We start from the raw sequence: 18,219 nt of genomic DNA, 5'->3' as shown, positions 1-18,219 counted from the left end.
CCCTGGGTCTTCTTAGCTTCCAGCTGGATACCATGTTTGCTCCTGGTGTATTCTCTCCTATGACATAGGAGAGATAGGAATATATATTACTCCCTCTGAGTTTACTCCATTCTCTCAGGCAGCAGCTGTTCATAACCTCAAAGGGAAGAGTTATTACTTTCCTGCTCCAATCTGATATACATCTGATATACCTAGATCCAGTGGTATATCTAATTTTTTTCAGCTAATTCCAATACATTTCCTCAAGTCATTTCATCCAACAGCTAGAAGCACTTCCTTCCTAGAATCTACTTTGCACCTTTGGATTCAGTAGAAATGCCTAGGAATTGCTCACAATTAGTTTTTAACTTTTGGTTGATTCAGTAGAGTTCTGTAGTGATTGTTCTGGTATAGTTTAAACATTTGAATCATTGATTCCTAAATCCAAAGATGCTTTCTCACCTGATGAAGGAATCAGGTCTTGAAGCACTGTGTTATTTACAATAATTGGGTGAGGGGGTGAAGCACCCCTCTTAAACTTTAGATACATTATCAGACCCACTGGAACAGGCTATCTGTTCCAATTTTTTGTTTTCCTCTTTTGGAAAGTAAATTCGTACAAGGAATTGTCAGTCTTGACTATTTTGTATTGTCCCCAGAATGCACAGTGCTTGGCAAATAGTAAATACTTAATAAATGTATTTATATTGCTTTATTAATTAATTTTCTCACAAGGTCCCGGTAAAGCAACAGTTATTGTCCTTACAGATAAGGAATTTGTGGCTCATTGAAGCTAAATGACTTTACCAAGATCTCAAAGTTAGTCTTAGAGGTTGGATTGGGAACTGAGATCTGGCCTGACTCCAAATCCTGTCCTCTTTCCTCTAGACATATTCCTCCCCTTCCCCACCCCCCCAAACTGGGTGTTGAAAACCTTAAAAAGTGATCACTATACCACCAGAGAGGGTTTGTTGCTAGATATAGCTTTACACTAAATAGATTTTAGAAACCAAAATTAAACAGCAAATTCCACAGAATCAATGAAATAATTATAAAGCTCTCCACTCGTTTGTATTACCTAATAGAAAGAACCTGGAAAAGTAAAACGGTACTGAACGTAGGTGGCCGCGTGGCCTAATGGATAAGGCGCCTGATTCCGGATCAGGAGATTGAGGGTTCGAATCCCTTCGTGGTCGTGCAGCGTTCACATTTTATTCCACGCGTAAACTAAACAGCCTTGCCTACCAGTACTGAGCTGCTTGCCTACCAGTACTGAGCTGTGCTTTCTTCCCAATTTAATTCTCTGCCACAAGAGGTAAAAACGTATTGAAAGGCATTGTAAACCAGCCCCAGTTTACCTCTAAGGGTTTAAACCAAACCTAATTTAGCTGTTTGGAAAAACGTCGGTAACGTAGGTTCCTTCCTGCGTCCTAAGGCAAAGACATCTGAGTTCCCTGCGCTGTTCAGAGAGCTGGAGCTCATGGTCATAATGAAAGAAATGGCGTGAGATGGTAAAATCCCGTTTCAGATCTAGGGAATGAGTGTTCCCCCATACCTAATACCCATGACCTCGTTTGTCCCAGCAACACAACTTGACTGAGACAAGGAGGTTTTGTTTACAGGCATCTTCCTTTTATGTCCGTGGGCATATATTTCGTATGGAGTCAATAGGGTTAATCCAGCCCTGAGAGTGGGAGCTCCTTGTAGGTTAGCTCCTAGGGATGCTGAGGATTCAAGAGGCAAAAGAGGCAAGGACTGCTGGCCAAAGGCTCTCAGACCGCTGCCAGCTTTCGGGAAAAGAACCTGGGGTGTTCCTCAATCTTCCCTCTCCTCCCCGCTGCGCTGCGCCCACCCCAACCCCATTCTCCCTTCAAGCAGACAGCTCAGCAGGCTTTGCAGCTGGCTGAGAGCCCGCGGCCAGCCATTCTGTGGCAAGTCTTTGTTTTTTTTCTACTGTGGTCCGTAACCTACCGTACTTGTGTTTCTTCACATGGTAGGTTCGGACCTTCTAGACGTCTGCGTTCGAATTTCATCTGAAATATCGACCCTTTTCTGCTGCGAATGGAGTGGAAAGCCTAAGTGATCCGAGAAAAGTTCCTGATTCCCAGAAATATCTCGATTTCTCAGCAGTCTTTAACACTGCTTACACCACCGTCATTTCTTCTCTACCTTCTTTTCAAAATACAAAGATTTGTTAGCAGAGGATGGTTTCGATCCATCGACCTCTGGGTTATGGGCCCAGCACGCTTCCGCTGCGCCACTCTGCTGCACGACAAAGAGCTTAAGAGGTGCTTTTAAGAGGTGTCATTTTCCTTCAGGCCCTGATCATTTTTAGGAGTTATTCCACAATTTTCCTGTGGTGCTTTGTCTAAATCATCCCAGCAGACATACACACACACACACACACACCAACACTTAAGATGCTGTTATATATGTATATATATATAGATATATAAAATTATCTTGACATCTCTTATTTTTAATTTCAAATTATTTCTCCAATCCATCTATCCCTTAATATCTTCCTTTGCCATTTGTCTTGTGTTAAAAGATTTGATGAGGAGTAGGGACCGAGAATTGTGAGTGAAGAAGATAAAGAGAGAAGGGGAGAAAGGAAAATCTGTAGAGCCAAGGCATCACCCCTCAGGGGTTTTGTTTTGGTCCTCCTTAACTACTTTCATCCCTTGAGGGCCACCTCCTCTCCTGGCTTCCAGCTTTTGGATCATTATCTTTATCTCCCTTTTGCAGGAACCTTGGACTTAACCCCTAGCCTTCTGGCTCTGAGAGGTGAGTTTTGACCTTATCTTTCCAGGTACCAAGTCATGGTACAAACTTTTCCTTTGCAGCCCCCCGCCCCCAGATTTTCAGCTCCCCTTTTTGTGTAGTTTGCCCCCATTAGAATGCAAGCTCCTTCAGGGTGGATACTGTCATGCTTACTTTTATTTTTATCCCTCTCCCATTTTAAGCACAGTGCCTGGCACATAGTAAACACTTACTAAATGTTTCTGTATCTACTTACCTATCTTTCTATATGTCTCTGAAGTTTTCTTCCTCTCTGTTTAGCAACCCTTAGGTGACAGTGATGGCCATCATGAAGATTCTGGAAAAACTCTGGGGAAACAAAAAATTGAGTCATCAGTGGCTCCTAAGTGGGAGGGTGAAACCTGGGCTCAAAGAGCCATAAGTCCAGAGGAAAACTCAAAAGGATCTCTCTTTTTTACCTCTTTAGTTTGTTTATCTACAGTCTTCCCCTATGCAGTTCACCTTTAAAATATACAAACTCTCTCACATGGTTTCACCAATCTGCCTCACCTCAAAGGACAATCTTCAGGGCCAATCTCTCTGCCTTCCCCACCTCCTGCCCCAATCCCTACCTCAATGTGCAGTCCTTGGGCCTCCTCTGCCCCATCTCTTTCAACTCTACTAAATTCTTTGGGGGAATAGAGGCCCTATCATCCCTGGGTGGCCCCTCAACCCAAGTGGGGCTATATCCTAGGTCACACTCCTTTGCTGAGTATTCTTATACCCCCACATTGCCTCTCTGTCCAAGGTACACTCCTTTCTCCATTGTGGATAAGTTTTCTAATATGAGAACTTGTGTAGTGCCACTAATAGAAACAAGGAAGTCATAAAGAGAGACACATCTACTCTTAAAGCTACAAAGTTCAGTTTTAGACCTGCAACTTAGTGACATGGAAAGGATGAAAGCTATAGCATTTGTACATCAGTATAGAACAATAGTTATATGGATAATTGAATGTCTTGGACAGAAGCTGAAAATGGGTAGTGAAATGGTGTTGGAGTCAAATAGGAGGAGATGAGTGGGCTGGATAGCTCAATAGGGAATCCCACAGTTCTTTTAATGACACCAAGCTTCTCCCTGAAACAAGGGAATACTCACATTGAAAATTTTATGGGTCTATTTGAGTATTTGTGTGGCTTAATAAATGTTCACTGATTGACTGATCTGGTGGTCTAGAGCAGTGCTTCTTTAAACTTTTTCCACTTGAAATCCCTTCAGAGCTTCTTAAACTGTGGGTCCCAACCTGATGTGGGAGTCTTGAAAAATTTGGCAACACTTAAAGGTTTCTGAATGTGCAACAATCAAAAATTAATTGAAAATCAAACTCAATGAATCCAAAAGCACTTGCTGTGTTCCATCTTGAAACTTCACTGCAGCCTTGGTTCTGAACCAATTCTTTGTAGCATGAGCACTTTGCACTGTGCATGCAGTCACACCATGCAAGGCCAATGAATGCTGCCAGAAACACTCTGGCTCAGATTCGAGACTCTTGTATTTTATGAATTGCAGTATTGTACGCACAAAGTTTTCTTCTCTTACAGAAACGAAGTAGTTTAATTACAGAAAATAAAGACTTAATATTTTCCTATCACCATTCCTCAGCATATAAGTTTCAAATTAGTATAACTTTTGGTTGTATTGTGTTAGAATGTTTGATTTTTTTTAAATTGCTGTTTCGGCATTTTTTTTTTTTTGTTACAGAAACATAAGTGTTTAATTGCAGCAAGTAAAGTAATAATATTTTTTCCACCATCACGTCTGTATGTGTATGTAAGTATGGACATTCATTTTTTAAATTAAGCACAAACAAGTGTTATTTCATAAACCAAAGCTAGTATTTATTTGAGAAATTATTAGCAACATATATTTATATTTTAGAATAAAAATATTTTTGTTTATGAATAAGTGGCTAAATTTAGACAGAAGAGATAAAATACTGATAACAGTGCAGCAATCTTCACTACCAGGTTGTAGTACACCTAAAATGACAGGAAAAAGAAAATGTGTTGAATCATTTTTGCAATGTGAATTTACTTCTTATAATGATGATTGTGCAGAAAAACCCCTTTGCTTAATTTATAATGAAGTTTTGACTGTGGAGAGCATGAAGCCAGCCAAACTAAAACAACATCTTAATACCAAGCATGCAGTATACTGCAATAAACTAAAGGAATATTTTGAATGACTTTTAAAATCTTCAAATAAAGAAAAACAATGTTTTGAAAAATTTGTTACTGTCATAGAAAAGCATTGGCTAGCATCTTACAGAATTTCTTATTTAATTGCAAAAACTAAAAGGTCCTATATGATATGAGAAGATCTTGTGTTACTTGCTGCTATTAAAATGTCAGAAACAGCTCATGGGAAAAAGTATGGGGATGAAATTAACAAAAGTCCTTTATCAAGTGATACTGTTTCTAAAAGAATTTCTGAAATTAGTAATGACCAATTTCAGCAGCTTATTACCAGGCTTTAGGGCAGCTCAAAGTTTGCAATTCATTTAGAAGAAACAACTGATATTTCTAACATGGCACAATTGTTACTTTATGTAAGATATGTTTATGAAGGAAGCATACAGGAGGAACACTTGTTTTGTTGCCCTTTGGAAGGGCACATAAGAGGGGAGGATATATGTTTTAAAGTTGATGAATTTTTCACAAATGAAAGTTTACAGTGGAAAAATTGTATTGGAGTCTGAACAGACAGTGCTGGAGCAATGATGGGTGAGATTTGTAGCAAAAGTTAAAGTTGGTGGCAATGAACATACCACTTTTACTCACTGTGTGATCCATTGGGAGGCACTGGTAACCAAAATAAAATATCACTGGAGTTAGATATTGTGCTTGGAGATACTATCAAAATCACTAACTTCACTAAAAGTCCGTACCCTTAACAGTCGTTTGTTTTCAAACCTTTGGAAAGAAGTGGATTCTGATTAGAAAAGCTTATTACTACATGCAGAGGTAAGGTGGCTCTCTGGGGAAACAAAAAGTTGAGTCATCAGTGGCTTCTAAGTGGGAGGGTGAGATCTGGGCTCAAAGAGCCATAGGTCCAGAGGAAAACTCAAAAGGATCTCTCTTTTTTCCCTCTTTAGTTTGTTTATCCACAGTCTTCCCCTATGCAATTCACCTTTAAAATATACAAACTCTCTCACTACATGCAGAGGTAAGGTGGCTCTCAAGAGGGCAAAGTTTAAACATATTATTGAAATTGAAAGATGAAGTTGTTCTATTTTTGACTGGGCAGAAATCCGATTTTGTTAATTTTTTTCATAATGACTTACAGCTTTCAAAACTGTTATTTATTGGACATTTCTGAAAAACTCAATGATTTAAAGATGTTGCTTCCAAGGAAAAAATTATAACATCTATGTTAAAAAATAAAATTGAAAGTTTTACTAAAAAAGTTACATATGAAAGAACAGGGTAGAAAATGGTTCTTTAGAAATGTTTACAGCTACAGATACTTTATAGTTGAAAATAACCTTCCTAAAGATTTAATTGTAGGAATTATAACTGATCATCTGAAGTGCCTGGAGACACAGTTTCAGGAATATTTCCCTTCAAATTTTTATTCTAAAAATCTAAGTAAGGTTCATGAACCATACTCAATTGAAATGAAAAATGTCAGTCATCTGCCATTAAAAGTTGAAGAAGAATTTGCTGAATCATCAAACAACACAAGTATAAAATTTAAGCTTCCTGAAAAATCATTAAATGAATTTTGGCTCAGGATTAGGACAGAATTTCCAACAATTTCTGAAATGGTCCTAAACATACTTCTTCCATTTTATCCTATGTATTTATATAAAGGGCATTCTCAGCATTGACAATTATAAAATCAAAATATCGATCAATTCTTAAAAATGTTGAAGATGCTCTATGTCCTGAAGCACCAAATATTTCTCCAAAATTTAATTCTTTATGTAAAAGTAAACAAGTACATCCATCTAATTAGTTAATTAACAATTGTGTTAGTTATAAAAATTTGCTTTCATCATTAATAAATGATAAAATTATATGTTTACCAAATAAATGTTTTAAAATAAATTTTTTTATGATTTATTATCAGTAGATATTTGATTTGTATACCTATTTTATATGCCTATATACCCAGGGTCATGTAAAAATTTCTTGGGCAAAAATGGATCACGGGTGGAAAAAGTTTAAGAAGCCCTGCTCTAGAAGTGAGTGTTCTACAGTTTTCTCTTCAAATATTCAAGATTGGGCCATTCTAATTATATTTGTCACTGCTTATGAGGAAAATAATTTTTCTTTCCCTCAACTACTAAGATAAGAACAAATGTATCTGTGGATTGAAAAACCATAAAAGAAGAGTTGTGGAGTTCTTGAATTAAATAAGATAGGCAATTGCAATCTTTTTCAAACTTTACTTGCAATGTAATGACAATTAATATCTTTCAAATCTCTGTCTGGATCCCTCTTGTCTACAATATTTCTCTGGGTGATCTCATCAGATTCCATAGATTCAATTATCATCTCTATGCAGATGATTCTTAGTTCTACCTGTCTGGCCCTAGCCTTTATTTAGTCTAGCATCTTCAACTGCCTATTGGGTATTTCAAACTGGCTGTTCTGTAGATATCTTAAACTCAACATGAACTCATTTCCCATCCATTCCCAATTCTCTTATTATCATCAAGGGCACCACTATTTTCCCAGTGACCCAGGCATGCCACCTAGGTTTTATCCTGACCTTTTAACTCTCTCTCATTTCCCATACTGAACTTCTTGGTAAATCTTATCATTTTTACCTACTTAGGTCATCAGCACCTCATGCCTGGCTTATTGAAATAGCTTTCTGGTTCTTCCCCCTGTTTCATGTTTCTTCCCACTTCAGTCCATCCATCTTTAGGATGCCAAATTGATCTAGCCAAAGGGCAGGTCTGACCATATCATTCACCTATTCCATAAACTCCAGTGTTTCTGTATCATCTCCAGGATTAAAGTCTTCTTTGACATTCAAAGTCTTTCTTAACCTGGACTTTTCCTACCTTTCCAGTCTTCTTATACCTTACTCTCCCCACATTCTCTGGAAACCAATAACACAAGTTCCAAAATGCGATTTCTATCTGCATGGATGCATTTTTGCTCATTATCTCCCCATATCTGGAATTCCCTCCCTCTTTCTCTCTGCTTCCTGCTAGTCCCAGTTAAAATCTTACCTTCTAGAAGAAGCTTTTTCCTGTCCCCTTAATTCAAGTGCCTTTCTTCTGTTAATTACTTCCAGTTTATCCTCCATATATGTTGTTTGTCCTTAATCATTTGAATGTTGTCTCTCCAGTAGATTGTGAGCATCTTGACAGTAGGGACAGGTTTAAAATGTTTTGTTTGCCTTTCTTTGTATCACCAGACATTAGCACAATAGGTGCTTAATAAATGCTTGTTGACTGATTGACTCTCACTTGGACACTTGTTTAATACTGAATCATGAACTTGTAGAATCTTTGAGGAAAAAGGAACAACAAAGTTTCTGCAATCCACAGACATATGAACAGGGATCCCCTTTTATAACACCCCTCAAAATTGTTCAATTTCTGTTTGAAGACCTTCAGAGAAGAAGAGCTCTTATTTCCAAGGTAGTTCATTTCAATTTAGAACAACACTAATGGTCAGGAGCTATCTTATTTGGAGCCAAATAGTCTCTGCATCTTCCACTCCTTGATCCTTTGGTGTTAGGCTGAACTAGTCTGAGCTCTCTTCTGCATGACAAGCCTTCAATATTTGAAGACAGCAATGATGTTCCCCTTAAATCTTCTCCAAACTTAACGTGTTTCTTCATCCCATCTTCTCTTGGAATAATCTTCTCATCAGCTCATAAGGTTGTAACTTTCTCCAATACTCCTTTCTTCAGATCTGGAAAGAATAGATACAACAGAGACAGAAAAACAAACATCCCATATGTTCATGGCTTCATGGTAGCTCCAGGTGAGAGAGGGAATAAAGTCTCTCTACCAACCAGAAACTCACTGCTGTTCATCCTCTTTGCTTGCAATCTGGGAAAGAAAAAGATTGTTACCATCATAGGATTCTTTTTTATACACACTTATTTTTGGCTCACTATATAATCACAAAGACTTCTTTTTACCACACATCAGCTAACTGGAAACAGTCATAGGATATGCGATTGTGCTGTAAAGGAGAAATCAAAAGAGCATGCTGCACATGCTGGTAAGAACCTGACTTTATTAATCACCTGTTACAAAGTCTCTAAATGTTAAGAGATTATCCCTAGAGTTTTACCAGGGAATTAATGGTCTATTCACACACTTTTTACTTCAGTTCAGATTGATTCACTTCAACAAATAAAAAAAAAAATGTCCTCAACAAGGTGTATTCATGACAGGACACATCAGTCACAGTTTCTGTGGTGGAATGGATATTGATCTGAAGGATAAAGGAAAACAGCAGTTTATGAATCAGAGCAATACCTCAGATTTTCCCTATGAAAATCATCAGTTTATGAGTTTGAAGCACCAGGCTTGGGATTTACAGTTGATTAGGGTAACCAGTTGCTGAGACAGGAATGGTGAATGCTAGTAACTTGGAAGATCACCCAGCTGGCACACACTTTAGTTTTTGAAACAAAGAAGAGTAAGGTTGGTTTTTCCTGGGGTTCAAGCCCAGGACTTTCACTAATGAGGCAAATGTCATATTTAGTACAGCATAAAAATGCTTGTTCATTGTATTTTATCGCAGTAAGCCTCATTTTTGTGAAAAGTCACAATTGTCAATCATAGAATTATATTGAGATAAACAGCCTCAAAAGTCATTGGGCTTTTGTCTTACTAAGGAATTCCCTCTCCCCAATATCCTTGTCAGGTGATCATTCAATTTCTGCAATGATAGAGTGCTGGGCCTGGAGCCAGGAAGATCTGAATTCAAATTCAGCCTCAGACACTCTCTGTATGACCCTGGGCAAATCATTTAACGCTGTTTGCCTCAGTTTCCTCATCTGTAAAATGGGTATAATAGCACCTACCTCCCAGGGTAGTTGTGAGGATCAAGTGAGACAATAAGTGCAAAGCGTTTAGCACAGGGTCTGACACATAGTAGTCCTATGTAAACGTTAGCTTTTTTTTTTTTTTATTAATCACACAACCACCCCATTGTATTATTTGATGTTTTGCTTTTCCACCTGTGCTCCCACGTTTTCTTTATTTCTGTTACCCTTTGAAGACTAAGTTCAAATAGTTCCCTGAGGAATCCTGGAGTCCTATTACTCGCTGCTTTTCACTTATTTGTTCATTTATTTGCGCTCTCCAGTGGTATTGCCGTACAACAGGCACAAACAGACACCTCGTTCAAATCCTTACCGAATATTTTATAACCGCGTTGTCTTAAACTTCCACCAGATGGCGGTGCTTTCCCTGTAAACTAGATAGAGCATTTGCCTTAAATCTGTTTTAATTCTGTCAGACAAGAAGTTATTATTAGATGGTTTAATTCATTTTAGAAAAAGAAGCATTTTTCCCCCTCCATCCCTTTTTCCGGGAGGGTGTGGGAGGATGTAATTTATAAAGACTTAAAACAGATGTTTGTAGTGATTGCTCTTAGGTATTCCCTGGGGAAGAGAGATCAAGGCCCAGCCTGACTGGTTTTTGCCTGTACTGGTCAGAGAGCAGAGTCAGGATAATGTTTTCTCTCGCCTTGCAGATTAAATCAGTCACGTAGCTTGTAAAAAGCTGAGTGGTAGCCTCTTCCATTCTTCTCTTTTCTTTCAACCATTTTGGGATGGATACGAGGTCGTTTTTCCTATTGCACATTTGTACGGGTTAGTGAAGATGGAGGAAAGAATGGCGGGGTTAGTTAGCGTCCTATTAAATAAGATTAGAAGAGGTAAGATCTGGAATCCGAATTAGATGCATTTTGTTTCATTCTATGGAAGCTAAGGTTTTAATTATATTTTCGAATGTTCACAGATCCTCTTTCCTTCCGGAGGTGCTGAGAGGCTTTTCCTCTTGCAAACTCCAACGGTGGTCTTTCTTCTCCTGTGCTTTCTTCCCCATTCTGGTGGTCTTTCTTCCCCTGTGCTTTCCTCCCCATTCTGGTAACAGGCAGGTAATACAGGAAACCGATTTCATTATTCAATTTCTTTGTCCTTTTAATGCAAGGATACTGCTTAGGGGAGGGAAGTGGTAAAGAAACCTTTTTCTATTCAAATTCAAAATACTGTGCCCTCTCTGAGACTCGAACTCAGGACCTTCAGATTATGAGACTGACGCGCTGCCTACTGCGCTAAGAAGGCTTCGGAAGTGCTTGTTACACTGTAAATTCTTGGGTAAGAAGCTTCCTTGTTCTCAGTTAACAGAGCATTATTATAAATTGTTTTGTTTTTCATGATTTTCTTTAACATAATTTTTTTTTTTTGGAGATTTTAGAAGGGAATTCTTAAGCCTTTCCTTGTCTGTCCATCTCTCTAATTATTTCCTGGTTACTTGCCACTGTAGAGAAAATTCATACCAAGCACCCCCTACCGGCCATAAAGGAGATGACACCTCTTGACCATAGAGATCTCATGGAATCAAATCATTTTTATGGGACCTGGATGAAAGCAAATGTACACCACAATTTGGATACAATTTTTCTGCCCAACCTTATCTTCCCAATAGAATGTAAGCCTCTTGAAGGTAGGGGCTATCCTTTTTTGTTTTTCTATCTCCAATACCTAGGCAGTCAGCCGACAAGTATTTAGTGAGTGCTTACTATGAGCCAGACATTTTGCTAAGCTCTGGGGAAAGACAAAAATACAGCCCCTGCCTTCAAGGAGTCCACACCCTAGTGGGGGAGAGAACATGTAAAATAACTACGTTCGTATAAGATATATACAGTATAAATGACCTGTAATCTCCAAAGTAAGACACTGGGAGGGGTAAGGGGTGGGGGATAGGGAAAGACAAAAAGGCGGAAGATGGAATTTTAGGCAAACCTTGAAGGAGAAGAGGAAAGTCAAATAGCAGAGGTGAGGAGGGAGAGCATATAAGACGTGGGAGACGGTCAATGAAAAATGTGAAGTTGGGAAGTGGAGAGAGAGGTTAGAGGAAGAGCGAGAAGGTCAGTGTCATAGAAAAATGGGGTACCTGGAGGGGAGTAAAGTGTCAGGCAACTGGAAAGGTAGGGAGGATTCAGGCTATGGAGGGCTTTAAAAGCCAACTAATGTTTGTCCTAGAAGCAATAGGGAGCCACTGGAATTCATTGAATAGGGGTAGGGGAGTGCTGACTGGTCACACTTGTGCTTTAAGAAAAGCAGTTTGATACCTGAGTGGAGGAAGTTTGATATCAGAGTGGGGAAAAGACTTGAAGTGGAGAGATTAACCAAAAGGCTATTGAATAATCTGTGGGAGAGGTGAGGAGAGTCTGCATTAAAAACAAACAAAAAAACCTATTTTCTCTAAATATTATATATATATATAATTTATTTACTGAGAGTAGTGTAATTGAAGAGGTTTCATTATTTCTGAATAGCTATGGAGAGGAGGTTTGAATTTAAAGTATACATCTATCCATCTTCCTATCTCCTCCTCCTCCTACTTTTCCTCTTCCTCCCCCCCTTCTCCTCATGCCAATCCGATTAGTATGGAATGGAACCTGAGGGTTGTTTTAATTTGCATTTCTATAATTATTTCCTATTGATTTCTTCCTTTGAAAACTGCCTATTCATATCCTTTGAACATTTTTCAGTTGAGGAATGGCTTTCATTCTTATAAATTTGAATCAGTTCCTTATATATCTTAGAAATGTGGACGGTCTTAGAAAAATGATCCTTCAAGGACATGCTGAAAGTTAAGTGACTATTGTTTCTCTTTGATAAAGCAAACCTAAAATGTCCAAATTAATATTGCCTGTAGTTTCTTCTGTATTGATTTCTACTATATTGATCCTACAATGTCATTGATTTTAAGTTGTATTACTTTTATAATTGAGTCTGCATCTGCCTAAAGCCACCATGTTATATCCTTGAGTTAAGCTCAGGAAATCAGCTTTCCCTCCAAGTTAGTTTAAAGAAATAATTAAAAGAAAAGTTGTTATCTTTGTCCTGGGTAATCCCTGGGACATCTGCTTGTTGTCTTTAATCCTCAATAAGTTAACCAGTGCCATGCCCCTAAAGATATGTCCTCTGTCCTTTCCTTTCCTTGTGCTATTAGGGAAGATTTCGTCTCCTCCAGAGGGACAGCAATCCTGGTAGACCTGATCTCTTAGCAAAGATTACAAGATATGGGTACGGGGGGAGGAAAAAGAAATCAAGGATGATATCTAAGTTTTGAGCCTGGGTAACTGGGAAGATGATGGTGCCCTCCACAGTAAAAAGGAATTTGGGAAGAAGGGATGATTCTAAGGGAAAGGATAATGAATTCAATTTTGGATATTTTGGGTTTAAGATGTCTATGGAGCTGTGTGACTCTGGGCAAGTCATTTAACCCTGATTGCTTCACCAAAAAAGCAATAACAACAACAACAACAACAAAAAGATGTCTATGGGATATTCAGTTTGGGATGTTTAATAAGTAGTTGGAGATGGGAGACTGGAGGTCAAGGGAGAGGTTAGGGATGGATAAGTAGATTAGAATATCACCAGCATAGGGATAATAATTGAATCTAGGGAGCTGATGAGATCACCAATTGAAATAGTATATAGAGAGAAGAGATGGCCCAGGATAAAGCCCTATGGGACATCCATAGTTAGTGTATGACCTGGATGAAGATCCAGCAAAGAATACTGAAGAGTGATCATATAGCTAGGAGGAGAATAAGGACAGGGTATTGTTACAGAAACCTAGAGAGAAGAAGAAAAGAGTAATTGATAGTGTCAAAGGCTTTAGAGATATCTAGAAATATGAGAATTGAGAAAAAAGTAATTAAATTTGGCAATTATGGAGGAAGTTCCGAAGAAACCAATCCCATCTATATTCCCAGGGTTTTTCAGTGAAGACTGAGTCAGAAATGTCACATTGTCCCTAATAACAAGCAAGGAAGTGTTCTGGGAAAGTACCATCATACTTCCCATTAGGGGTCTCAAATGACTAACTCATTTTCAGAAAATCATAGAATGTTAGGAATATTCAACTATTTTCAACTCTTACAAACAAGGGAACTACATAAGCTTGTGTCTATCTCAAGGTTTATGTGCCCTACATGCAATCAATGAAGACATCTTGCATTTGAGGATGATAAAAACTATTAATACCATCTCTCCCTCTCTTCAATTTGTCCTGCTCAGAACCATAAGAAAGGGTATTTTTCACAGTACCACTCTCCCTTTCTTCTGCCTGTCATGTGTCCCTGGTTTGCCTCTCACCCCAATGCTTCTATAATCATGGATTTCTGTACCCCAACTCAGGGCATACATTTCTCTCTCCTTATGCCAAAGAGTCATTCACCAACAGATAAATGGTCAAAAGATATGATGAGGCAGTTTTTAAAGGAAGAAATCTAAGCTATCAATACTCATATAAAAATGTTCTAAATCACTAATAATTAGATAAATATAAAGTGGCTCTGAGGTTCCACCTCATAGCTATCAGACTCACAAACATGAAAAAAAAAGAAAATGACAAATGTTTGAAGGGCTGTGAACTGATATAGCCATTATGGAAAGCATTTTGGAACTATGCCTAGAAATTTAGCAAAAGTATACATACTCTTTGACCCAGCTATACCAACACTAGGCCTATACCTCAAAGAAGTCAAAGAAAGAGGAAAAGGATCTCGATAGCAGCACTTTTCATAATAGCCCAGAAACTGAAACTAAGGTGTTGTCTTCCTTTTGGGAAATAGTAAAGCAAATTTTAGTATATGCATGTAAGGGAATATTATTGTGCTATAAAAATGATAAAATGGACAATTTCAGAGAAAACTTGAAAGACCTTTATAAACTGAAAGAAAACAAAGTGAGAACTAGAAGAAATACAATGATAATCTTTTAAACAACTTTGAAAGACTTTAGAACTCTGAAAAATACAATAAATGGAGATGAAGCATACTACTCACCTCCTGACAGAGAGATGATAAGCTTAGAATGGAGGAAGAGACATTTTTAAAAAATATGGCTAATGTAGGAATTTGTTTCACTGAGTATGTAGATATATGTTGAGGGTTTTTTTGGGGGGGAAGGCAATTGAGGTTAAGTGACTTGTCCAGAGTCACACAGCTAATAAGTGTCTGGGGCCAAATTTGAACTTAGATCCTCCAGACCCCAGGGCTAGTGCTCTATCTACTTGCCAACTAGCTGCCCACATATGGTGGGATTTAAAAAAAATTCTTCAGTGAGGGGTAATGGGAGGAGCAGATAATTATTTTTTTTTTTTAGAAAATTTATTAGTTAAATGTTTTTTTAAATCCCAACACTCCCCCCCTTCCAATATCTTGTGTCAGAGAGACATGTCTGAGGGCATGGAACCTAAGTACAGCAGAGTATAGCAATAATGTTTTTCCCCCCCTTCAACACCCTATTTCTCTGAATTACTTTTTTGCCATTGCTTAAGTTAACAGGATTTTGAACAGAAAACACTTAAGAATGTGATAAAAGTAGCTGCTGCAGAAAGACAAAATTTCCCATTCTCCAGGTCCTCCATTGCTAAGCTAATATTTTGTGCCACAGCAACCAAGGCAAAGTGCCCAAAAGGTGGTTCTTTTCAAATCTCTGATACCTAGTGGTCTAAACCACCTAAGCCAGGGGTGGGGAACCTGCAGCCTCCAGGCCACATGTGGCCCTCTAGGCCCTCAAGTGTGGCTCTTTGAGTGAATCCAAACTTCACCGAACAAATCCCCTTAATAAAAGGATTTATTCTGTAAAACTTGGACTCAGTCAAAAGGCTGCACTCAAGGACCTAGAAGACCACGTGTGGCCTGGAGGCCACAGGTTCCCCACTCCTGACTTAAGTTTTCTTGGCAGACACTCTGGAAGAGTCAGGAGAGATCTGAGCTTAGGCAGAGAGAGGAATGGTGGGTCACAGTTTACTCATAATAATTCCTTAAGGCCTAGTGAATGTCCCAAAGTCCTCTGGATGTTTATGTGCCCTATTTGCAGTAGGAAATCAATAAAGACATATTTGATGCCAAGACATTCATGGCTCCATTTATTCAAGGATGCATTTATTGTATCACCTGGTGATCCCATTTGGTAGTGAGGAAGAAATATGGGCTGACATTTTTAGGTGAGGTAGGAGTTTAGAGCAGAGGCTGTGAGGGCTATAAATAATAGAGATGAGATCTCAAAATTCCTACAGTTTTGTCAAGTAATTTATTCAGAACTGCCTGCACAATCAGTTTCAAAATCCATTCCTCACAGCAACATCGTAAGGTCCATAGTAAAATTACTGTTACCTGACTTTATAGATGAGGAAACTGAAGGTTAGAGAAGTTAAATGAATTACATGAGTGTCTTATGAAACATTGATCCTCCTGAAACTCACAGTAATAAAAAAATGTCATTTATATAGTACTTAAGGGTTGCAAAGAACTTTAACTACTTTACTTCATTTAGTCCTCAAGACAAACCTCTGAGGTTAAACACCACAGTTGTTATTCTGTCCCATTTTACAGATGAAAAAACTGAAGCTCAAGGAAGGGAAGTGTTTTTTCTATGGTTAGAGAAGTAGTAAATGGGAAAGGCAGGATTTATAGCAAGGTTTCTGCAGTCTTGCTACTATACCACGTTAAATGAAGGATCGCAACGCCTAGGACTGGAGCGATCATCACCCAGGAGTGCAGTCTCCAGGCAGTCTAGGCTTAACTGCCCAAAGACTTCCTAGAGCAAAGGGCCAAGTGAGTGAGTGCTTGCCCTGTTCCTGGAGACCTACAGTACATATCGTGCGTAACACAGGACAGAAACTGCTCCCAATCTGTCTCCAAGCTAGGTTTCCATGTCTAGTACTACTCATTGTTATGTTTCTGTCAGTCCGAGGTCCACCGAAAGTACTCTCCTGGGCTTTTGGAAAGCTCAGATCCTTTCCAGGAGCCTCTGAAGCGCCAGGTTCTACTACGGTGAGGGAGGGTAGAGAGAGAGAGATCTTTGTGAAAGACAACGTTCTGTAATCCCTCTGGCTGCGGGTGTCTGCTCCTTCCCTCTATGGGAACTGCGTTGTCCATTTTATGTCTGTGGTTCTCTGTGCACATCTTGTTTCCCAGGCTGGGATGTGAGTTCGCTGAGGGCGGGGACTGTTTGATTTTCCTTTTTGAATCTGGAGGGCCCAACTATAAAGTAGGCATTTAATCAATGCCTGTTGGTTGATTAGATAGATAAACGGACAAATGGATGGGTAGATAGATGGAAATACCCAAAAGAATTTAAGACCAGAAAAATAGTTCGTTCCAACAGGAAACATTAAAAAAAAGTACTGGCGATAAACTTTATATGTAACAAGATATGATTACGTGAAATAGTAACGCCAGCGCAAGTCTCCTTGGTGGTTAGTATTTGAAGGCTCGGGCTCGATTGGCAGTTACGGAAGTTTCTTTTTTTAATGGTCCTGCTTCTTTTACTTCTTATCTAACTTATTAGGAATTTCGTAAATATCAATTAAATCGTTCTAACCAGTACCTAGACTAAAACGGAATTTAACTCCATCCTGGATTATGGGGTTAGAATATTGCACCTATTGTAAAACATGGTTGACATATTCGTTCGTTTTCCTCAACTGCTTTTGTACCCTCTGGGGGAAAAACGGATAGGAGAGGAAGGAGGGATATGTTGGAAAATGAAAGTGATGTAACAAAAAAGGTAATAATTTCTTTATTTTCCTTCTCTTTTTCCATCCTTCCTTCCTTTCTTCCTAATTTCATTCTCTCTCCCTTCCTTCCTTCCTTCTGAAATTCTCTCCCCTGTCCAAAAGACCTCTTTCTCATTCCTATTGGTTTCCGTCTGGAACCTTCTGCCCGCAACTCTGAAATGAGAAAGCAGTGACAGAAAGATAGGAAGATACTAGGGGAAAGAAATAAGATGACAAAAACAATTACTAAAGCAGGTGGGCTAACCTCATCCTCTGATTTATCTGCACACACACACACACACACACACACACACAAAAGCAATAGTTCACTGCATAAAATAGATGTCATTTGCTGGTGTTGAATAGAAGTTTAAAAGATAAAGGAAATGGGCCAGACTAAAAGCCCTATTCAATATCATAAATCAAGTAAAAGTATCCAAGGAAGGTTCACAAATGTATCAACTGTTTTGACTTAGAGGTTCTTCAGGATTGTGCATCTACAGCAATTGCAACTCAAGCACAAAATGAAGTCATTGCCCAGTGAAACCTGAGGAGACCGAGGGGATGCCAGTCAAAACTGAAGTGTCCTACTAGAGTGTGTATTCACTAGACTAGACTAGACTAGGCTAGAGAGTGTATTCACTAGACTAGACTAGACTAGACTAGAGAGTGTATTCACTAGACTAGACTAGACTAGGCTAGAGAGTGT

General features: G+C 38.7%; 1 protein-coding gene and 3 non-coding genes across 4 annotated transcripts in view; 2 read left to right on the top strand and 2 right to left on the bottom strand.

Annotated features, from left to right (window-relative positions):
* Positions 1 to 18,219, top strand: part of LOC114035151 — a 51,686-nt gene that overhangs the window by 18,807 nt on the left and 14,660 nt on the right. The gene's annotated exons all lie outside the window — the stretch shown is intronic.
* TRNAR-CCG lies at positions 1,103 to 1,175 on the top strand. The gene has a single exon. It is a non-coding gene; the product is annotated as a tRNA-Arg (tRNA).
* TRNAM-CAU lies at positions 2,175 to 2,246 on the bottom strand. The gene has a single exon. It is a non-coding gene; the product is annotated as a tRNA-Met (tRNA).
* TRNAM-CAU lies at positions 10,978 to 11,050 on the bottom strand. The gene has a single exon. It is a non-coding gene; the product is annotated as a tRNA-Met (tRNA).

This window comes from Vombatus ursinus, unplaced genomic scaffold (genome assembly GCF_900497805.2).
Source record: "Vombatus ursinus unplaced genomic scaffold, bare-nosed wombat genome assembly UNPS02009173.1, whole genome shotgun sequence".
NCBI lineage: Eukaryota > Metazoa > Chordata > Mammalia > Diprotodontia > Vombatidae > Vombatus > Vombatus ursinus.
This window is presented reverse-complemented; position numbering and strand designations above follow the sequence as displayed.